The sequence below is a fragment of the Strigops habroptila genome, chromosome 1 (genome assembly GCF_004027225.2).
Source record: "Strigops habroptila isolate Jane chromosome 1, bStrHab1.2.pri, whole genome shotgun sequence".
Taxonomy (NCBI): Eukaryota; Metazoa; Chordata; class Aves; order Psittaciformes; family Psittacidae; genus Strigops; species Strigops habroptila.
Window position 1 is genome coordinate 3,993,849 of NC_044277.2, and position 24,285 is coordinate 4,018,133.

General features: G+C 43.4%; 1 protein-coding gene across 7 annotated transcripts in view; it reads left to right on the forward strand.

Moving 5' to 3' along the window:
• Nucleotides 1-24,285, forward strand: part of SLC45A4 (solute carrier family 45 member 4) — a 92,582-nt gene that overhangs the window by 54,892 nt on the left and 13,405 nt on the right. The window lies entirely within an intron of this gene.

Below are 24,285 nucleotides of genomic sequence, written 5' to 3' on the forward strand. Positions count from 1 at the left end.
CTATGCTTAGATTCATGTCTCATTGCCTTGTCAGAAATGCAGCTACAAATCTTTTAACAGCCTTGTAGTCATAACTGGGCTTTAGTAGCTTAGCAACAAGAACAAGCCAAATATATATTACATGGGGTTTTATTCTGACTCGCTCTTTGATGTCTCGCTGTCTGCAGCTTAAGAATTCAAACTGAAGCAGCTAAATTGTTCAGAAGGATTGAGAGGATATAAAAATATGCCAAATATGAGAAGTTGCCGCCTGACTCAAGATGAAATTATCTCAGTTGGCACTTTCACAAGTTTGGATCTCTAGAAATCTTCATTAAACCTTTGTTAGGGACCCATTCACTCAGCATTAAAACTTTACTAGAACATAAACTGTCAGTGCCTTCAGCACTCCGGGTTTACTTGTTCATCAGTCTGAGGTTGTTGATAAATTGAGCGATTTCATCTTACTCTTGAGTATGTTGTGTGCATTAACACCACTTTTTGCTTTGGTACATTTCAGCCCTGTATTATAAACTCCATAGGAGCAGGATGAGGCCTTTGTCTTTTTAAACATCTGGTACTTAATGCTGCTTATCTGTGAGAGTGAATTAGAATCCCTGCTATTGTTTATAGATGACAATGTCTTTTCTTCCCTCATTAAACTTGGCGTCGAAGGCTGAAATCTCTAAAATGATTTCCAGTTCATGGAAAATTTGGATACATTTGAAGTATTTTGCAAAGGATTTTGAGTGAATAAAAGTGAGGAGAAACTGATGACTGGTGTGGTGTAAACTTAGAGAAACTTCTTTTTGAAGCAGCTTGTTCCATGGAATCACTTGTCTTCAGATAACACCACTTTAAACCATTATTAAATAACATAATTTGGTGATTTCAGGTTATTTCAGGTGTAATTGTAATGCAACCAGTAAATCCATTTTAGTTCTGAAAAGTGGGATCCAAAAGGTGCCTGTTTCATTAGGGCTGTGGAAGAAAAAACCCTGTTGTGCGACTTGGGCTGGCTGCTGCTTCCAGCCTGAGAAACTTGCTGTCTGAGTGAGTGCTGGGAGCTGTAAACATGAAGTTTCACTACTTATATTTAATAGAATAAAAGCTTTGCCAAGCCTTTCCTGTTGCTTCAAAGGCTCTTTCCAATGCTATTGAGTGATTTATGAATAGTTAATAGGCCCAGAAGTGACTGTCAGCACCAGAACTGTTCCTTGTTCTTCTCCATAAATTAATTATATTACACTACTGCTTTTAAAAAGAAACTCTGGGCATTTACATAAGGAAAACCATGAGCAGTTTACATGTACTGCTTGTCTTTCTAATGTCACTTCAATTTAGGGATGTTTCTCTGGTGTGGTACAGGAATAGCCTTGATTTTTATGTATTACATATGAAAGCTGATGTGTGATGGCATTGCTTTGTTTTGCTATAAGAGTTAATGTGCTCTTGTATTAAACATTAGCCAGTACAGCATTAAATACCACAGTTGGGCCTTTTAAGCTTAACCCTGAGCATGGTGTTCTTTTTAGGGAATAACACCAAGGAATAGCACTGTTAGAAACTTTGTGTTTCAGTTCCAGTTAGATTTTAATAAAGAGAAAGGCTGAGCTAAGCAGAGCAGAATACCACAGGTTATTTTTGTTTGGAGAAGAAATTGTTTCTCTCATTACATGTTTTTGCATCAGCAAAACACTGTAGTAGCTCATGTCTTGTAGGAAACCTGTAGGAAGCTGTTTAGGGGGTTGGGCTGTCATTTAGACGTAAATCAGGAAAAAGCTATTATCTAACATTCAAAATTCTTCCAGCCTAAAGCTTCAAGCCCCTTTAAGCGTGGTCTACTAAATCTAGTTCATGTGAAATTGCCAGTATTGGAAAAGCATGTTAAGCAAGAATTAAAACTGCTGATGCTGAGAAATCTCGGAGTGGAAGCTGACAAGTCATTATGCTGAAGAGATTTAATATTCCAGAGTCAACTTTTAGTAGGAAGTAGTGAATCTTCCCATTGAAATTTAGTGCCTGAGAAGAATGCGTGGAGGTAAAGAGGAGATTATGGAGATGTATTTAGAAACCAAGCATGAAATGTTGCAGAGAAGTTAGCTTCTAGGTGTGTTTCTTCAAAGGAATTAAGGTATCAATTGCTGACTCAATTCACTGTGGAAGGGGTCTTCCTAAGGCTAAGCCTGGGATCAAAGGAAGTCTAAAAGCCTTAAAGAGCTGGTGGGGGAGAAGAGAACAAAGGGATGGGATGAGCTTTTGGAGGCTGCCTATAATTCAAGTGAAAAAAGGCTGAGTGGCTGGAAAAACCCTTGCAGATGGAGGAAGCTCTTCAGCATAAAGCAGCACTGACTCTATTTCGGCTCAAGCAGTCGAGTTTATTCCTCATCTCTGCCAGAGGATACGTTTATGTTAAGGTTGTATGTATTTAGAGCTGTCTTTCTACAAGCTGCATCTTACCATTGGAGCTGTGCCTTACCTTACCTTGTCTTACCAGGAAGAAACCGAGTTGCTGTAACCTGCTCTTTGAGTTAAATTCCTGTATGATCCGGCTGCATCTGGGCTCTCAGGCGTAGCTTGTTTGATGCTGAGAGTGAACTGCAGGATCTGAATTCCTCCTTGGGAAGAATTAATGGCTTGAGAGCTGGCCTGTCCCAAGAGGGGACTGTAACATGGCTAACCTAAGGACAAGAATTGATTTTACAGTAGATACACAAAACCTAGAGTAATAAACAGCTCACTAGATACATTTTTCAGCCTCGTTAGCTTTGAAGTTAGTCTTTGAGATCATGTCAGGTTTGTATTCAGATCCGAAGTGGTGGAATGTATAAAACTGCAAATATTGTGCCTGAGGCACATGTTAATTGCCCTATAAAACCTCCCCACCCATCATTTTTTACTTATTGGCTAAGTTTATGCCCACTAAGGGGTTGTGTAACACTAATTTTACTGTGCTTATTTTTTTAACCAACAAGCAAGTCGGTGATGCTTTCATATCATGTATCACTGTTCCCTTACATGAAGTGTCTGTTGACCTCAAATTAGTATCAGCCCAGTTTTTGAACACGTCCTTAGTGGAAGGTTTAGTTCAGGGTGTGTTTAAGGCACCTTTAAAAGAAGGTGCTGTGCAGCTATGGAGCTTTTTAATCCTGAGGGCAATGGAAGCACATGCTTTGTTTTGATATCAAGGGAAACGCCACGAGGACTGGCAGTTGGGCAATAGCTGTTGCTTACAGAGCTTTTTTTATAGCAATGTTCTGTTTTTCTTTAAGTAACACTGAATCTGGCCTTCAGAGGCACAACTGATAACATGTGGCAGGTTTTCAGCTGGGGTAACATGAGGATTCTGGCTTTAGGGTTGTACAGACTGCGTGACTCGGGATGAACAGCCTTACTAGGAAAGGGAAGCTGAGCGCGAAGAGCTTTTCCCATAGCATGAAACATGTTTCCTATTACTTAGCAGTAGGTAACTCTTTGCTCCGCTCTTTTTTTGGCTGAATAAGGTCTGCAAAAGCAGCTACTTGTAAAATAAGCCTCAAACTTGCTTGGTGCTGTTTTCTTCCGTGCCAATTCTTTAAGTCCTTGATCTTTTAATTGCGTCCTATGGGAATGTTGATATGTCCCTCCTCAGCACAAACAGTGCTTGCTGTAAAAATTGCATGAGAATACTTCTTTGAATCCTCGGTTTTGCTTTTGAGAGCTTGTGTGATCTGAGGTTAGTGCGAGTGACCATCTGTGACACACGAGACACAGGTATGAGAACTGTGGACCAGCAGCAGCAGCACGCTGCAAGACACAGCAAACTGTGTACAAATGCACTGTCAGCTCTTACATAAAAGGCTTAAAAGCAGCTTTTGATTTAGTCATCTCTGCTCCTCAAATCCATTTTTGTTCTGCAGCACTAGACATCTCAGTCTACGATATGTGGGATGAGCTTGAGGCCTCCAAAAATAATCACTCCCTAAGAAGGAAATGGACATCTCTGTCCTTATGTAGATGCTGCTTTCTACCAGTAAATCTTTCCTGTCCAGCATGCTGCCTTTCTGTCTTGAGTAGTCAGGGCTTAAGAGAGACTAAACTATTTGGAATGACTTAGGAGTACTTTGACATCTGTGTTCCCATTCTTCCCCGGATCTCATGCTCTCTCCTGCCCCAAGGAGATGTAGTAAAGCAGCAGAACTAAGGAGCAGGTAATAACGCTGCTATAGGCTGCTAGTGATGAACTGGTTATGGGACTAGATTAAGCAGATTGGAGGGGGGTGTTTAATTTGCATATTACCCAATAGCTTTTAAATGTTCTTTCAGTCTATTGTAAATGTGCTTTTTACTTCTCTTTTAACATTGAGTCAATGAATTGTTTTGCAATTCTTCCCTCCCACACATACTAGACCCACCTTGTTGCTGTAGCCAAGACCAGCCTCTAGGTTTTCTTCTGTTTCCAAGGGCAGCTCTGAAGTAGAAAAAGAGGCACAGGTAGGACTTGAGGAACTGCAGCATCCCTGTGTTTTTAGTGATTCCTACCTAAGGGGAAAGGAAGGGAGAAGTAGGGGCAGCCTTTGGCCTCCTGAAAACATGCTTTAAACTCTGCACCTTCACACAACCTCTTTCCTAGCCTGAACCCTTCCTCTTCGTCTGCTTTCCACCCACATACGCTCTCAGCCAAATTTACAAAGCCCACATCTTACACTTCTGTCTAAACACCCTCTCAGAGAACAGGATGTCAGGTGAACCTTTGAATGTACATGCATGCACAGCAGCCAAGAGGTAACTTTGCTACAGCGACAACGCAATAGTGCTTCCATGCTCTTGATTATGAAGTAATTGGCACCAGGACCATTTTCCAGCAGGAAATTACCTGTTCTTTACTGTAGGAAGAAACCTTCCAGCTCTTTGGATGGGGTTCTGGTGTTGGAGGCTTGCAGATGCAGAAGCAAGATTTGAGTGCCCAGCTTGAACCCCAAGACTTCAGTGGTTTTCTATTGAACATGATTGTAAAACAGGTTATGGAAAGAGAATGGCTGAGAACTCGGTGAACAGGAGTCTTACTTCTGAAGGAAATAAAATTAAGGCCACTTTTGAAATGAAAAGAATGTCAACGGGCTGTTGCCAAAGCACGTAATGCTTTAATAAAGCTTGCTTCAAGAGGATTGTCAAAGCTGCAGCCCCTTAAGCTCTATTCTCCTTTGAGTCTCCTGTGTGCTTGTTGCAACAGTATTTCTGTTGTGATGCACCCTCTGGGACTCCAGTTTAATCATCCTCTTTTAACCAAACAACACTTGAGAAGGTTTCAGATGTGCTTCCTGCAGGCTGTTCTGCAAGAAATGGTTGGAAAAGTTTGGAGCTGCTGATTCAGTTTGATGATAAAATCCTTTTAAACAGGGGGAAAAAACAGGTCATAGATTTTATTTACATTGGTTTGGATGAATCCTCACTAGGCCATCACGCTCCATAAACCAAGTCCTCCCTCTGAAGTCTGGAGTAACAGTGGGCACAGATTTTTTCCATCAATACCCAGGGATACTCTATATTAACATTTGGTGTTCTTCAGTTGGACCCTCACAGTGGATTTGTTGCAGTAGTAGATGCAGAACCTATAAACTGAATGTGACCTGGTGTCCTACAGAAACAAATTGGATTTAAAAGGGTTTCATCAGAATCAGAATGTCCTGAAAGCCTGAACTATTCAAAGAATAAGGTGAGAGTAGGTGGCGAAGGGGAGGGAAAGACCTTTAGCTGTGGGAAGCGATGGGCAGGTAGTGGCTGGCAAGAGCACTGAAGTATGTAGCAAGTACTGCTAGACCTGGTAGGTGACTCCAGTTGTGTTTTGAAACTGAGAAGAGATTCAAGTGCTTTATTTATTGTCACTCCTCATCTGGGGAAAAACATGTCATCCACGCTCCTACTGCAGGGGAGGATGTCTACCAACCAAGGTTTCCCCTTCTAGTCAATGTTATTGGAAACTGTTCCACTTTGTGTAAAACAGCGTAAATGTTCATGAAAGCAGCTGTTCTAAATGATAGAATCATAGGATGGTTTGGGTGGGAAGGGACCTTAAAGCTCCTCTAGTTCCAACCCCCTGCCACGGGCAGGGACACCTTCCACTAGAGCAGGTTGCTCCAAGCCCCTGTGTCCAACCTGGCCTTGAACACTGCCAGGGATGGGGCAGCCACAGCTTCTCTGGGCATCCTGTGCCAGCGCCTCAGCACCCTCACAGGGAAGAGCTTCTGCCTCAGAGCTCATCTCAATCTTCCCTCTGGCAGGTTAAACCCATTCCCCTTGTCCTGTCCCTACAGGCCCTTGTCCAAAGCCCCTCTCCGGGTTTCTTGTAGCCCCTTTAGGCACTGGAAGACCCAGAAGCCGGAACTGTGTCCATAAATTAATGTCATAACAGAAGTTACTGTGGTAGGCATTCTTCAGAAACAGCTTCCACACTCAGCTCAAGAAGCTTTAACACACTTCCAGAGCAAGGCTGCTTTTCCCCATGGAAGTGCTGATACAGAGAATGAAAAGTTCAGTGCCTGCAGTGGCCTGGTTCTGTCTTCGGCATCACTTTTGTCTTTGGCACGTATCCCACCACGAGGCAGTGCAATCTGTTTCAATATACCAATAAATTTTGCATAGCTTCTGCTCAGATCATCTTAACCTTGAATCTCTGTCCCCCTCAGGATCCTGATTTATGGCCTTCCTGGCTCAAGTGATAAACTGAGCAGGATCATTTTCTATGTGTTCTCATGTACAGACTGTTTAAAAACATGAATTTCCTCCTTTTATCAGTTGTGCTGCTCCATAAACAATGGTCTTTCAATAATTCAGTCTATCAGAATTGAGGCCTCCCCCCTCACCTCAGGGTAATCTGCACATTCAAAAAAATATCCTGCTGGCTTTAAATGAGCCCTTGGAGGTGGTTTATTACCTCTTCTATCTGGATACTTCTGCAAATTCAAGTACTTCAGAGAGTGGAGATCGAGTTTACACACTTCAGAGTTCATGTAGGTGGCAGGAAAATTACTATTAAATTACATGTTCTAAAATTAGTGCCAAACTTTGTAGGAGAAATCTTCTCATATCTAAACCCAACAACATGCCTCAGGTATCCAGATAAATGCTTGTTTGCCAGATTTAATTAGTCGTAGTGGATTTGGTGTCAGCATTCCCTGTGTTTTCCTTGCCTGATTTGGGAAGTCAGGCAGTGTCTGACCAAGCCAGACATCTTCCTGGCAAGGAAGATTCATTACAGACATACCTACTGTATTACATGGACTACATCAGGTGGCTTAAAAATGACTGTTTATCATACTCAGATGCGTATTAAACAACTTACGTAGCAGTGGGATGCTGCTGCAGCCTCAGAAACATCTGAGCTGGTGTTTTGCTCCAAGCTACAACAGAAATGAGGAACAGATACGTTGTGCTCTGCTCCTTCTTTGTCCCCCTAAGTCATTTTTCCATCAAACTTAACAAAAATAGCTTTCTGGTTGCTGACCCAGTGTCAGTTTAGCACCTCTGTAGTGGTTCTGTGCTGGATCTGCAGAAAACTTGCTTCTACAAAGGGTTTGGGATTTTTCACTGGGGAATATATTCCTACTATCAAGACCTTTGCAGCATAAATTGAGCTGTACTTACTTTATAGTGACTTTAAATAGAGCAGAAGGAAATGCTGTCATTGTCATCTGTTTGAAATGAAAATTGAATTTCAAGTTTGTTCTTTTTGGTTCAACAAATAGCAGGATGCAAGAAACACACATTTCAAACCCGAATGGGTGGCATCTCGGAGGTCATTGCTGCTGTGGTGAGAGCTGACATCCCTTCCCTTGTGTTTTGCTGCATCCCTCCAGATACAGACACTGTGTAACAGTGGAGAAGCTGAAGTGCAGGGCAGAGTTTTGGGGATATTTGGGGATGGAATGAGAAAATGAGATGATGTAACCAGTTAAGAAACCGAGGGTGGCTTTTTCTCTGTGTTTTAATGAAGAAGGAGTCTAAGAAGTCCTCCCACCTTCTCTGAGGTAGTCATGGCCATGGCTCATAAATCTGGCGCCAGGGACTCCATCAGTGTGGACAGCAGTCAGCACACATGAGAGGTTAAGGAGATAAATGAAGGGGAAGGTTATATTTCTGCCCTGTGGATTCCTGCCCTGTTGATACAGCAAATGTGTTTAAAGTAAGTTATCAAACATATCTAGGCTGTTAACCTTCAAGGGTTTGGTACAGCTTTTCTGTGAAAGGATTGCCAAGATCAACCTTAAATATTATTTAGGTTTCAATCTTAAATTATTTAGGTTTCCTTTGTTGGATGACTGGATAACACTGTGCTACAGACTCCACCTGTAACTCATATATATAATTCATTCCATTCTTTCTAAGTTCAAATGGCAAGAAAAAGGTTACAAGCAGAGTGATGTCAAGTAAAACTGCTTTTCACAATGTGATAGAAACACTTGTCTGGTTGTTTGGGAAACAGTTCTGTTCTGCTTCGTGCCCATTAGGGCCTAATTCTCATCATTTGCACATTTGGAAAGGAAATGCTTGCTGTCTTTACTTGCAGGTGTGTTCCACTTGTTTAACTTGAGATTGTATTGATGAATTTATCCTTCCTCTCCTCCGGGATGCACTAAGATTGGGATTTGGAATGCTGCCTGACACTGGGGGTTAAGTTCTGCTCTAGTTACCAAGCTCAAAATACTAAGATCAAGATTTTTATGTAGCTAAGAGTTTAGAAGACTTCGGTGTGAAAACAGCTCTGCTTTTAAATCTCTCCGGTACACGTGTAGAATGTAAGTTAATGTTCAAGCCAAAACGTACAAGTTTATAGAATATAGATAGATTTGGGTAGATTTGCATTAGATCTTAGGCAGAAGTTCTTCCCTATGAGGGTGCTGAGGCGCTGGCACAGGGTGCCCAGAGGAGCTGTGGCTGCCCCATCCCTGGCAGTGTTCAAGGCCAGGTTGGACACAGGGGCTTGGAGCAACCTGCTCTAGTGGAAGGTGTCCCTGCCCGTGGCAGGGGGTTGGAACTGGATGAGCTTTAAGGTCCCTTCCAACCCAAACCAGGCTGGGATTCTATGATAGAAGGCGACATGTAGGAAAGTTTGGAAGCTTGAGGCAGGCTCCAGCACTATCTTTTTTATCAGTCCCCATGATTTCGTCTGAGGGGGTGGTTTTCTATAGTGCTTTACCCACAAGGCAGGCAGTTCATGGCATGAATAGTTGTAGAGGAACACCTCTTTTTTTGATGGGGGGAAACCCTCAGTTGATTAAAACTCCCTGTATGGTAGATGAGGCCCTTAGTGACATGGTTTAGTGGTGGAATTGGCCGTCCTGGGGTAAAGGCTGGACTTGTTGATCTTAAAGTTCTTTTCCAGCCTACTTGGTTCTATGATTCTATAGTCCTGTTATCAGCATTTGTATGTCTACAGGTTAGAACAACCGGTGAACTGCAGTGTTTTTCCTGGAGTAATGTACCAATGATCCTTTCCTTGTAGGCAAGGAAAACGATGCCTACAAACTGCAACGTGCAGTTCATTTGTTGAAGCAAATAGAGAAAGCACTAATAGGATTTCTGTTTCGCTTGATATAACCACATGAGGAATTAACCTCGATAAAGGCAACTGCGTAGAGGAATGCAGTTTCTCTTTAGGAGCTTAGTATGGGTTATGTTCAAAATTCCTCTCTGGTTTTGAAGTATACAGTGAATAATGAGGTAAAAGAATCAGTGCATTTCTTTATAGTTCAGCAACACTTTTAAAACAGCAAATAATTCCATAGTGAATGCAGTGTTACTGTTCATTGCTGACTTATAGCTGGTAGTGCTTCCCAGCAGCACACCGTGACAAAACTGATCCCAGGCAGAGTGTTTATTCCTATCATAAACAAACCTATAGTGCTAAAGCCTTTAGAAAGGCCAAAAGGTTGATTTTGCAGTGCAATAACAATTAACAATACACTTTCTGTAAGCTTATTATGGGAAGGCTTTGAGTATTGAAAAGGGGAGTAAAGCATGACATGAATGGCCCAAGGAGTGTAGGTAGGATCAATTCAGCTTTTCTTTCCCCCTCTCTGACTAGTTTGGGCATTAATACCTGGAAACAAAATGGCTTTTGGCATATGAAGTTTATATAAGGTACCTATAATGTTTATTAGCTATTTTTTCTTTGCATTAGGTCAGCCAGGGTAATTATAGAAGGAGCTGCCTGCACTATTTCCTGACCCTTAAAAGGGCTATGCAAATGTGATCCTGGCTGAAAGCTGGAGATCAACTGTCTGGTCAGTATTCCTCGGGAAGATGAAGCTTCTCAGATGGTGTCTGCAGGGCTACACAGGCCAAAAAACACCTTCTTGAGTCGCTGTTTTCACATGGCTTCCAAGTGTGTAGCCAAGCCTAAAAATGGGTGAGGAAGAGGATGATTTATATCAGTGTGCAAAGACAAGCTCCTTGTCTTTTACTCTGCTGTACACTGACTGTATTTTCTAATACACACAACTCGAGGCTGGAAATGAACTGGTTTCTTTGCTGCTTGCAATTCAGGGGTGCAAATGTTGTGCTGACCATACCCTGCTCAACAAAAGAATACTTTTTTGGCTCCCTTCTAGTCTGTCTGCCTTCCTTTTCCAAGTTCTGTTCCTGGATACCCTGCCCAGATGCCATGCTGGGCTATGTATATGCCAGTCATTTGTTTGGCAGCTTGAACCAGAACCATCATAATTTTCTTAGGGCTTGGTGGGGTAGAACAGACACAACAGGAGTAAACTTCTGCTGCAGTGAATGGAGTTTAATATCTGGGTGATGCTTTCTTAGCCCAGAGTTTGCTAGAATGGTGTTTTGAAAGTCTTAACCTTGAGCAAGTCTCATAAACTTTGGGATGTCTCAGCCATGCTCTTCCAATCCCCTGCCACGGACAGGGACACCTTCCACTAGAGCAGGTTGCTCCAAGCCCCTGTGTCCAACCTGGCCTTGAACACTGCCAGGGATGGACCAATCTACAGATGGACCAATCTACAGCTACCTGAAAGGAGGTCGTAGTGAGGTGGGGTCAGTCTCTTCTCCCCAGTAACAGGTGAGAGGACAAGAGGAAACGGCCTCAAGCTGCACCAGGGAAGGTTTAGATTGGATATTAGGAACAATTTCTTCCCCAGAGGGTGCTCAGGCGTTGGAACAGGCTGCCCAGGGCAGTGCTGGAGTCACCGTCCCTGGAGGTGTGTGGCACATAGATGTGGCACTTATGGACATGGTTTAGTGGTGGACTTGGCAGTGCCAGGTTAATGGTTGAACTTGGTGACCGTAAAGGACTTTTGCAAACTAAATGGTTCTATGATTCACAACTTCCTTGGGCAGCCTGTTCCAGTGCCTCACCACCCACACAGTAAAAAACTTCTTCCTTATATCCAACCTGAACTTTTCCGGTTTGAACCCATCACCCCTTGTCCTGCCACTACAGTCCCTGATGAAGAGTCCCTCTCCAGCATCCTTGTAGCCCCCTTCAGACACTGGAAGCTGCTCTGAGGTCTCCACGCAGCTTCTCTTCTCCAGCCTGAACAGCCCCAACTTTCTCAGCCTGTCTCCATACGGGAGGTGCTCCAGCCCCTGAGCATCCTCATGGCCTCCTCTGGACTTGCTCCAACAGCTCCATGTCTTTATGTTGATGGCACCACAACACAGTGCTGCAAGTAGGGTCTCACAAAGAGCCCCCTTATAATCCATATTGAATATGTCCCCATAAAGCAAGTATGATTTTAATTGAAAACTTGTTCTTAAGCAGAACAGAAAAGTTGTTCAGTTACAAGATTTTTAGGGGGTGGCAGAGGGTCAGCTTAGTCGAGGTTGGACACCCAGAGTTACCAGTTCAGGTTTGGCTCTACTTGCAGGCAAAAATAGGTGTTATCAGCACGTTTTGGTTAGGATTTGATTCAGCTGCATAAGTAGATGGTCATATTCCAAGGTATTAATGTGTTAATTGCTGCAGCAAAAGCTCCGCTGTTGATTAACACACGAGGCTTGTGAGTTGGTGCTGAAAGATTTGCTATTGTATATGTAAGTCTTTTTGAGTTTGGGGATTTTAAAGCGTGCTTGAGCCGAAGTGCCTTTGTTTCTACATTTGGCAATATTCTGGAAGCGGTGACGAAAAACCCTATCGAGCTTTGGATAAAGTGGGATGCTGCATATCTCCAGGCAACACATGTCACTGGAACCGACGTGTAATCTCGCAGCGAGGCAGAGCGGTGAAGTGCTGCAGTGTTGTGTAATGAGCACCGAGGCGAAGTGGGGCATCACGTCCACATGATGCTTTTAATTACAGCCTGTAAAGGCAAGGGCAGGATTAGGGTGGCAAAGCAATGCATTGATTGCTCCATTCATATAGGTGTCTGTGTACATTTAGGTGCTCGGGAACGATGGCAAATGAGTGCTAGCGTTGTGTGTGATCTCCAAATCCTTCTGTATCTGCAGCTTGCTTTACAGGCCAGCAACAGGAGACAGCATTTGCAGTCTGGGAGTAAATACACTGACATTGTGATTGTGACCCTGCATTGGGGCAATCCCAAGCACAAAGGCTGAGCAGAGAATGGATGGAGCAGCCCTGAGGAGAAGGACTTGGGGGTGTTGGGTGATGAGAAGCTCCCTATGACCTGGTTTCAGTGTGTGCTTGAGCCCAGAACCCCCCCGTGTGCTGGGCTGCACCCCCAGAGCGGGAGCAGCAGGTCAGGGAGGGGATCCTGCCCCTCTGCTGCGCTCTGGGGAGACCCCACTGCAGTCCTGATCCAGCTCTGAGCAACAGCACAAGAGGGACAAGGAGCTCTAAGTTAGCTTCAGGTGGTTATATTGATGTATGTATAGTTGACTACAACCTGCATTTTTCTGGGATCGTGAAGGAAGTTCTCAGCTTTTTATTTGATGTAAATACCTTTGTTCTATCCCTCAAACTGCTCCTCAGTGAAGGTTAAAAGGACATTTCGTTATTGCTGCTGGTTCAGCACAGTGGAAGTTGCATCAGATTTAATCTATATTCAAATTTCTCTCATTAAGCACTATGATGCAAATTTCTTCTTAGTGTCAAAGTGATCTATTTCTAAACATTGGTTAATATGCAAGAGAAGAAGAAAAGTTAAAACCAAATTTCCCAAGAGCCAGCAAGCACAGCCCAGGTAATCTGGAGAACGCCAGTGAATGGGTTTCAACACTCAATAGGAGCTCTTGGCAATGTTGTGTTTTGTTGCTCTCTCTAGAGCTTTATTACCTGCTGCAGCCTGGAGAAAGCTTGTTTGGCACTCTCAGTGTTTGAGTATGAACAGTTTAGCTTCTGGCTTATTAAACTTAGTACTTGGTGCTGGTCTGTCTGTGCCCTGGTATAGTTTTGGTAAGGATGGAATTCTGTGCACAACCTATAGGAATTACTAAATATTTTTACTATAGTAAAACATCTACAACAGCATTTAATTCTTCGGTCTTTCTTAGAGCAGGACATAGCAGAGGGGTTGGAACTAGATGATCTTTAAGGTCCCTTCCAACCCAAACCATTCTAGGACTGCATGTCATATGTGTTGTCTTTTGATTCCTCTTCAGCAGCAAGAATGGTGAATATTGCATATAGGTCTATATGCAGTTGGTTGATAGATAAAGCAGTAGAAAACTGGATTGTTACAATGGCACTAAAATAATCTACCTGAATTACAAGAAGTTACTCCTGTGGAAGTAGGTTAGTAGGAGGCTTAGAAACTTTAAATAATTAATGCTTTATAAGCTTTACTTGACAGCATTTGTGCTCGTGCTAAAAGAAAACCCATATTTGCCTGCCTGCAGATGGGTGCGTGTGTTCTTTCTTCGATGCCTCAGACTCGGCTGTTCTCAGGCTTTTTCTTCCCCTCTCTCCTTCCACACATATCTCTGGCTCGCCTCCCTTCACATATGCTTCTCTTTCCTGACACAGCAGCATGAAACTGGGTTATAAAGCAGGAATTGTCAAGGAAGCCACATAAACCTTTCTACAACTTTGGCAGAATGGCAGTAGAGCAGCAGAGCTTAATGAAACCCCGATGACTCCCACGGTTGCCAACTATGAGAAGGGGAGGACAGTTGTAGGAGGCTGAGAAGTAATAATTGAGCAGAGACTGCAAATGGGGAAACTGGGTGATGAAATCCTTGAAGAGGCCTATCTCTTACTTCCTTAATTCCATTTTTCACAAGTGTTATTTAACCCAACGTGGTGGCTGCTGGCCTGCTATCACATGGGTCATTTCTAAAGCTACTCAAAGGCAGAATAGCTTTGCCAGAAAGGGATATTACTCTTCTACAGCTTAAAACCACCTCCATGACTCCTTAGGTGAAACACTACACTAATATTTCTGTGCTGATGCTCTTGAAGAGCAAAAGCATTATTTTAGTACCAGTTTAATTGTTGTTCTTTCAAAATGGGTGGCTCCAGTCTGGTTTGTAGGCAAGGCATGTACCACTTGTAATAGATTCCAAATTTTTGGAAGTTATTTCTGCTGCAAGAGTTGGCATCCAACTACTAAGGAAATTTAAAATGTGGAATACAAGTTTGAAGGAAATGCTGGGCAGTTTTTCCAGCATCTCTAACCTAAATTCATCCTTTTAATATTCATTAATGTTCTGTTCAAATATCTCAAATCTATTTCCAGCTTTCATCTAAAATCTTCTCCATCTAACAGGGAGTGACCAAAGCAGATATGTAGGTGCATTATGAAGGCATGAATCTGCTGTAGAAGTTTTGGGTGTCGCAGCAATGCAGGTAGTGGATCCCCATCCTGGAGGAGGAAGACAGAGAGAGCTCCAGCCCTCTTCCCTGCAAAGCGTCTCTTTGGTCCAGTGTTTTCTTCCTGATGCATTCAGGCTGGGCTGCAGCTGAATTCTGCTGGTGGCTTTGGAAAGGATTTACTGCCTTTTGCTCTCGGATGTCATTCCTTTTTAAGTGCCACAGAATCACAGAATGGAAAGGACCTTAAGATCATCCAGTTCCAACCCCCTGCCATGGGGAGGGACACCTTCCACTAGAGCAGGTTGCTCCAAGCCCCTGTGTCCAACCTGGCCTTGAACACTGCCAGGGATGGGGCAGCCACAGCTTCTCTGGGCACCCTGTGCCAGCGCCTCAGCACCCTCACAGGGAAGAGCTTCTGCCTAATACCTAACCTGAACTTCCCCTGTTTCAGTTTGAACCCATCACCCCTTGTCCTATCACTTCAGTCCCTGATGCAGAGTCCCTCTCCAGCATCCTTGTAGCCCCCTTCAGACACTGGAAGCTGCTCTGAGGTCTCCACGCAGCTTCTCTTCTCCAGCCTGAACAGCCCCAACGTTCTCAGCCTGGCTCCATACAGGAGGTGCTCCAGCCCCTGATCATCCTCGTGGCCTCCTCTGGACTTGCTCCAACAGCTCCATGTCCTTATGCTGAGGACACCAGAACTGCACACAGTGCTGCTTTTTATGTCCTCGTTAATATTCCTATTAATTATTTTTTCTCTTGATTATTGCTCCCCTCAGTGCTAATAACCCCATCCAAATGGAGGAATCCTTCTTTATCCCTCCACTCTTGTATCCCACAACTTAATTCCTCATTTGCACCGACAAGGCAGCCCTGTCCTCTCTTCCTGTCAGCTGGAGCAGTACTGGACCATCCTCTGTGCACACATCCCTGCTGCCAAGAGCTAAACAGGAGGGGAAAGGAGAGGACAGGTTTCTTGCAAGCGGGTGATAGTTTGTGCTCCAGAAAAGTATGTTCAGATGGCAGAGTGCACGTACTGCTGCTGTCAGATGTATCTGTGTGCTGACAGCTTGTGAATGTTGCCGGCTAAGCAGAAGAGCTCGTATTTGACAGGCACAAGAAGAATGTCAGGATGTGAATTTCACCACTGAGAACATGCTATTTTGATATTGCTCCTATTTTACGTGGTGTTTATTGCAATAGGTCATTTCTGAGACACTGAGTGAATAAAGATGCCTGACAGCTTGACAGGCCATCGCTTGTACATAGAAAGTTAGCAGCAATTAAAACCCTCATGGTACAGATTTGGTTCTGAGTTTTACCACCTGTGTTTTTTGCAACTGAACTGAGCCTTGTGGCTTGGTCAGAGTGACTTCTGAACAAGCACTTCACTTGAGCAAGTGTCACCTTATCATACAGCCTGGGCAGGCAAAATTTAATGAAGAGAAACCTTCTCACGTGAAAAATGGAATCTAGTTATAGGGCTTCATGTCTTAGAATCACAGAATCAACCAGATTGAAAAAAACCTTTAAGATCATCAAGTCCAACTGTTCCCCAGCACTGCCAAGGCCACCGCTAACCCATGGCACTGAGGGCCTCGTCTGCATGGGTTGGGAACACTTGCAGGGACAGTGACTCCAGCACTGCCCTGGGCAGCCTGTTCCAATGCCTGAGCACCCTTTGGGGAAGGAATTGTTCCTCATCTCCATCTAAACCTCCCCTGGTGCAGCTTGAGGCCATTTCCTCTTGTCCTCTCACTTGTTAGTTGGGAGAAGGGACCGACCCCACCTCACTCCATCCTCCTTTCAGGCAGTTGTAGAGAGCGATAAGGTCCCCCCTGAGCCTTCTCTTCTCCAGACTAAACCCCCCAGGTCCCTCAGCCGTTCCTCATCACACTTGTGCTCCAGGCCCTGCACCAGCTCCAGTGCCCTTCTCTGGCCCTGCTCCAGCACCTCAATGTCTTCTCACACCAGCAACTTTAAGAGACTGTAGCATTAGGGGTGTAAATCAGAGGCTCTCTCATCTCATATGATATCAGACTCTTGTAATTTTAAAGTAATACTCAAAATCATTGCCTTCTTAAAAGCTTGTACTCCCACATTTGGAAGCTGCTCAAATCATGGTGATGGGCACCAGGAGAAATGACTGTGCTTTTTCATAGCCCTTCTTTGTTAGTCAGACTTCTTATTTCAATCCAGAAGTTAAAAACTGGTTTCTCACGGGTGCAATAAACTCAACAGGCAGTTGCTCACTGCGCTGCAGTAGTGCTTGGACCACCAGTCACACCAGTTCCAGTGCATTGCTTCAACTTATTTTGGCTCAGGTATGGAGTTTTTTGGCAGCTTGGAGTCCCACACGAGCTCTTAGCCATTGGAAGCCCTAAAACCTGAGGGGAGATAGCAAGAAGCAAAAGGATTTGTGGTTGAAGTTTCGTGCTGATACTGGCATGCAGCTTGACTGCAGTGTCTCTGGGCGCCCCAGATGTTTGGCAACTCTATTTTTGTTTTAAATGTAAGGGAGTGGATATCAAGGTGTATTTATGAACTGATTGCAGCTGCATTCTGAAATCCCCATCCCTGCGTAGCTAAAAAGCTTGAGTTTGTGGTGGTTTCTCCAATTCTCTCGTAGAGCAGATAGTGGGGTTCTAACTTTTCACAGCTTTTTGACAAGCATTGCTTTTGCTTGCTACACTCTTTAAAAATCACAGCCTAAACAAAGCAGCTTGTATAAGCAATGCATTTTTAAACAGATCAATGTGGGATATTTTTAACAACACCCAGGGATGAAACCGTGGAACACAAACTGTTTGCAGGGCACGACAGCTTCTTCTGTTGGTTCCGGATTGTGTGTGATGTTTACTTTCAAGTGTATAAACAAGTCTCTAGGTGATGATTTCTGCTGAATGAAAATAGGAGCTTAGCATCCTATTCCCATATCAGATCTTATTGTTAAGCTTATAAAGAACTATTTTTCCCCCAATAGAACTTATCAAAAAGAGGTTTTGAATAGAAACTGCTGCATGTGACTTAATCTTTCTTCCATGTAACTCGTGACCTCACACAGCCCTTAGACTGATGGTGACACAGTGAGCATTTCCTGTGAACCGTGAGCACTGCTGGTCCCACTATTGTTGGGCCCTTTTTTTTTTGTCTGGGAAAAAACAAACCCTTATTTACTAGAAGCCAGTGTCCTGTTTGTTTGTAGCTGGCTGGGAAATGCCATATTACAAGGGTCTCAGTGGCAAGTCGTCGCTGCTCACAGAAGCTGTTGTTGTGGTTTGCTCTTTTTCTCACTGATTTGTATGAGACTTCGATGCCTGCCTTGTGACCCGCTCCACATTCAGTTCACAGCACAAATACTAACCTTGTTTATCCAGTATGGGGGTTTTTTTTTCCCCTTCTCGGTGTTTCCTCAGATTAGCTGTCAGTAAAAGGCTAAATAATAATCCTCCAGTTATTATTCCTCCCCCAAGAGGCCACCAGGTTACTTGTCCAAGTTGGCGGATGGTGGCTTGCTGTTAGAGCTGCTGCTACCCAGCAAGGGTGGAAAATTACAGGCAAAATCAAGGAGCAGCATTAAACTGGTAATGGGATGCAGCTGCATTGGCCGTGGAGTCTGTGAGTGAGGCTCAGCAGCCTTTGGAAAAGACATATGCTGTGTGGTATTTCTTTTGGCCATCCCAAATCAGTCCCTTCCAGGTGGGTATAGCAGCTCTCAGTGGTTGGGGTGTTTCACATTTGGCTGTAAGAGGTTGTGGTGAGGCAGTCATATGGATGAGACAAGCTTCCTGTGCAGTACTGCCTTGAAATCCAGCCACAACCAGCATCCCTGCATCTGTTCTGCACGTCAGAGACTGGATGCTGCAGGGCTGCGGGCCGAGCACATCACTGTAGCCAACACACGCTGCCTCTTGAGTCCTTACCACTAGATGGGAGCATCAGAAGGAGCTTCTTGGTGTCCAAATATTCCCTTTATCTTCATTTCTGCTCATTCTGTCATCTCGTCCTGGCTTGGATGTCTTCTTAACTGTCTTCCCATTTTAATAGATGGTATAAAATGGTGAAGCTCTGTAGGTATAGCAGCATATATCTATACAGAGAAAGGAACAGTTAGGATATGTAATTGCTCTCCTCAACTGCCTAGTGCCCCTTTGCAGACATAATTTCCATAAAGCTTCATTCCTGGAGATCAGTCTTGTGAGACAGCAAAGACTTGGGGGGGGTTGTGTTATTTTATATATACATATATATATATATACACCTGCACACACACATACATGCATACACACAATCTGTTTAAGTATTTCAGTTTTCAGTCTGCTTATTTATTTTGCTTCTACTGCCAAATCAGGCACGCCAGCCCAAATATGCATATCACATATGCAGACATTCAAGATACTAAAACCAGAACAGCCTCTTTTAAGGGAAAAAAGTATTTTGAGGTTGGAGTTCTCCCCTCTCTGCCTGGAACTTTCCCATTTATATGAAATATCTAGTGCTAAAGCAAACCTGCTGTTGAAATGGTGAAGGTCCTGTAGACGCTGCCAGTATGGATCACAGAGTAATAGACTGGTTTTCATTGGAAGGGACCTTAAAGCTCCTCCAGTTCCAACCCCCTTCCAACATCTTCCACTAGAGCAGGTTGCTCCAAGCCCCTGTGTCCAACCTGGCCTTGAACACTGCCAGGGATGGGGCAGCCACAGCTTCTCTGGGCACCCTGTGCCAGCGCCTCAGCACCCTCACAGGGAACAACTTCTGCCTCAGAGCTCATCTCAGTCTCCCCTCTGGCAGGTTAAAGCCATTCCCCTTGTCCTGTCCCTCCAGGCCCTTGTCCAAAGCCCCTCTCCAGGTTTCTTATAGCCCCTATAGGCACTGGAGCCTGCTCTAAGGTCTCCCCAGAGCCTTCTCTTCTCCAGGTGGAACAACCCCAACAGTCTCAGCCTGTCTCCAGAGCAGAGCTGCTCCAACCCTCTGAGCACCTTCATGAAGCATGAATTTTATGAAGAACATCTGCAAGGTATGTTTTGAAGTCTTGCTTCATGGGACAGTGGAGGTAGTGCTCAGTGCCTCGGAAGGCTCTCTCCTGGAAGACCCATGGTAGAACATAGGTGTGAGCTTTCCAAAAGTCTGACTTTCAGCAACAGGAGAGGTGACGACTGAATCTATACAGAGAGAGAAGGCTCTTCTAGCAACCAGAACTGTTATCTCATGGAGTTTTAGTTGGCTGAGTAGACTATGGCTTATCAACAGATAAGAAGTAAGGTAAGATATAGAAAGCAAATGCAAAAGGAAGCTTTGAGTAACTAACTTTCCTACCCATTGCTAAAACACTTGCTGTGTTTGCCTGCCCATACAGTGTTCAGGTGAGGAGTCTGCTGCCTGTCAGGCAGGTTCAGGAGGGAATTCTGCTGGCAAATCAACTTTTCCTATGCTCTCTTATTTTAGCTTGCATGTGCACCAGCTCCCCACCAGGAATCTCCTCTTAACCCCACTCAGTTTTCCACTCCAGTAACCAACTAACGTGTTGATATTACAGTTTACAGAAGAGTTGTACACTTCACTTAAGAAATGATAACTAGTTTGAATTGTGCATAACTGTATATAAAACACAGATGAGGATTTTATAAACTGAGAGCTTACACTTGGAATGCAATTTGTAAGACCCCTGCCATTTGGGTTGCCATGGAAGTTGTCCTATAGCATAACTTCTCCAGCAAGAGAAAGAGCAGGTTGTGCTCGTGTTGATGGTTCCTACCATTATACAATCTGTGGGAATTGCTTGTGTTTCACTTGAAAGTTATCCCTTTCTTGTTTACTTGGAGGAGCACTGAAAGCTTTTTAGAGATTCTTCCATTTCTCTTGGCGTTGGGCTATTAATATCTTTATAGATTTTTATCGTGGCCTCTTTTTCTAAAGATAGACACTTGGGTTGCTGAAGAGCAGTTCAATAAAAGATACCAAAGTGGTTTGTCTAAAGAAAGATCTCCAAACATAATGTTCTTGGGTTTATAAGTGTCCTTTGTGGCCTTCTGTAAAAGCTACATCCCAAAAGCTCCACTCTGAAATCACTGAGATTTGTGTCTTCTGCAAAATAAGCCATTTTCAGTGTAAATATTTGGATATAGGCTTTTATTTTTAGTATTTAGATGATAGGAAGATCACCCTTTGCAGTCAGGGAAAATAAAGCCTCAAGAAAGCATTTCCATCTCTCTCGTCTGACTCATGCATGGAAAGATAGAGATTTAAGACTCCCTAATTGTAGGCATGGAACAAGAGGTTGGGTAAAAACCTTTTTTTCCTTTCTTTTACCGGCCTGTAAAATCAGAACTAGAATGAAGGCCGGAGTCTGATTTTGAGTTACTACATGCAAAGTTGACCTTCAAAGTACTGAAGTCAGAGTAATGCTGGCAGTAAAGATCACTGGATCTTTTAATAATCTTAGAACATTTTTAATGAGAGTTGATGAAATGAGGCTCTAAAGCATAAAAAATACCCATCTTTCCGATTTAGAAATACACAGGTTTTACAGTTGAAGGAAAACCATTTGTAAACAGGGTTTCATTGTCTGCAGAACTCATTCTGAATCATCGTTTTAAATGGATTAAGTGTTTCCAGAACTTTTTTGGTTAAAATCTGTGGACACCACAGAGAAATGCTGTTGGAGACTGGAGACAAAGCGGTGGTCAGAAGGACAGAGGGATGGTGAGCTGTGCAGGCCCCACGTCCCTGGATATACACTCTGAGTGTCCCTCTTGTACAAGTGTTTCCTCATTGTTTCTACTCATAGTCTCCATTAAAACAATTTGTTTGTCTCAATGGAAGTTGGAATATTAAAAGAAGACTCTCTTAACTGGGCCTGTTTTACTCACATCTATCTGTCTAAGGTTGTTTATTCATATAAGAGAGGATGGTGCTTGTAATACTAGTAACAGAAAAGGACTGTATGATTTATTCCAGAGCCTTCCCAATGTCTCACAAGTGTTTGCTGATGGATGAGCTCGACTGAGATGTCCCAGCTCATAATTCACAAGTCACAACATAATTCAGCAAAGAAATGCCTGTTCTCAGCATACAGCCCTCTTGCAGTGATGTGACATCAAGTTATTTCAGATGTTGGTGATGACTACAATAAGGAAAGATCAGTGATGTTGGTTAAGCTCTAGCTTCTGCCGTTGTTTAGAACAGATTTGCTGCAGTGATTTGGCAGCACACAATAGCAACCTCCAGCGTGTAGCTGCAGCTCAACAGGATGGCTTTGTGGAGGCAAAATGGGATGAGTATTTACACATTGCCTTTCTTTTGTAACCTGCAGAAAAATCGTTCTCCCTAAATGCGTCATAACCTGTCAGATATTTAGTTTTGCTTCTCTTGAACTAAATATTTCCTCTTTCCCATCAATTTCTTGTAAGCAGGCCCCTCTATCCATATGCCAGCTCAGGCATTGCTCAGCATTAGCGTCCTGGAGCAGGTGAGGTGCCAGTTAAATGCACAGTGCCCAACCCACTTGTGGGTTTGGGAGGGATGTTGAACTTGATGAAGTTCGTGTTAAAACACAGGGAGATGGAGGTTTTCCTGCACTTTTATCTGGATTACTGGCTTGCTGATTGTACCTATGATTAGGATAGTGCTTGTTAAAGAAGCTGGGTGTTGGGGTCTGGAGGAATGGTGTGAACAACCATGGCTTCTTCAACAAGGGCATTAAACCTAACAAGCCCTGCTCTTAAGTATGTCTCAGGTAAAACTTCCATGTCAGCCAAGACATAACCTAACAGTTGGAAAAACTAAGCAGGAGGTAGTGGTTTGAACCATGATATGAACAGTTCTTTCCTAGAAATCTACACCCTACCTCAAAGAGAGTCAGTCAGTAGTTACGTGGTAAGTGCCGATGTATTGTGTTGGCCTCTGGCAAAGGCCTTCTGCTGCCTCTTACAAGTGAAGGTGGCCTAAACATGATGTCACCCTCTTCCTCTGTGGGCAGGGTGTTCATGGCATAATGGGTCCGAAAACCACGGGTCAGGCAGGTTGAGAAGAGGCAAATCTCTTCCAATAACTCTGTACTCATCAAGGCTGTCACCATTAGCTTGTTCATAGAATCATAGAATGGTTTGGGTTGGAAGGGACCTTAAAGATAATCTAGTTCCATTGAGTCAGATCACACAGACCTTGCCTTTATACCTGAATTTTGAATCCTGATGATTAAATTTGTTACTTATGGCATAAAAATAGGTTCTTTTTCCTATAACATCATCTCTGCATCACCGCAGAGCACACAACAGTCTTGGGAAAATCTTTTTTATCAGTGGTGTTAGTCAAGATTTGATGACACTTTAAACAGCAGGAGATTAGACTTCCAAATTTGCAGCAGAGGCTATTTTGGGCTGGGATTGGTATAGTCCTGCTTGGTAATGGATGCTTCCGTGTGCTGAACAAGGAGCACAAGGTACAGGTTGATCTCGCCAGCAAAGGTCGAATTCTACTCACACTCAACCAAATACGGGTTTGAATAATAAATGCTTTTCCTTCCTGGGGTGAAGACACTGAGCTTTTCAGTCTTGGCATCAGTTGGACTGCAAGAAATGGATTGTTTTGTTTTTAATGCTTTGCGAAGAAACATGTCAGAGTGGTTACCTGGCCTGTGCTGATAAAGCGAGAGGAGATCTCAAAGGACACGAGTGGAGCTGCTCTTCTGGGCCAGGCTGCCATCTGCAGGCCACTGCTCTCCATGCTGGAGAGGTGTGGAGCAGGCTTTGGGGCTTGCTTTCCTTCTCCAGAACTTATTATTGTTAAAATATGACTGTAAAAATGTTAAAGTATTATTGTTAAAGTATATATTAAAACCAACTTGTTTAAGTTGGTTTTTTCTGGGTAAATATCATGTCATAAATCCAATTTGTCTCCATCTGATCCTATGAACCTCAGAGCTGGGAAAAAAAACCCCAAGGATAGCAGAGATAAATAAGCCTCATTAGATTTCTCTAGAGGTTAATAATGTGCTTTTTTTTTATCATCCATTGTTCAATTCTGTAAGTAAACATTTTTGTGCTTTAGAAAGGGGACATTTCATCTGACAGCCAAATTCTGTCCGTCATTTTCAGTCCATTAATCTTTATGGTGGTGGTCTTAGATGAACAGAACCACTGCAATATTCAACTCCTGTTGAATGGTAGAAGTTTTGTTGAGAATGGGGTATGTGTATATGACTACTAAGTGCTGAAGGCTTTCCAAGCATCCCAAAGACTGTGGGTTTTATAGTCCGCAAGTGGATAGAGGATGTAACAAAGCTGTTTGGTTTCTAATACAGCCAAGCTTGGCTGCTGGTACTTCACAGAGGCCACCCCTACCCAAAAGAAGCCCCCATCAGAAGAAATGCAACAGACTCAGTACAATTCAGCACATTTTGGTCAGTAGTAGCTAATGTAGGTTCATGGTTCCGCTGTTAGGTATATCACTGATTGCTTTAAGTTGTATTTCAGTAGCTTAAATATACCAATTGTTAACTTCTTATTGTCCAGGTATTTGAAAGCTTAATAGTCTGTGCTTTCCTTAGCTGTTATTTTTTACCTATTGATAAGACAACTGAGAGGTTCATTTGGGAGAGA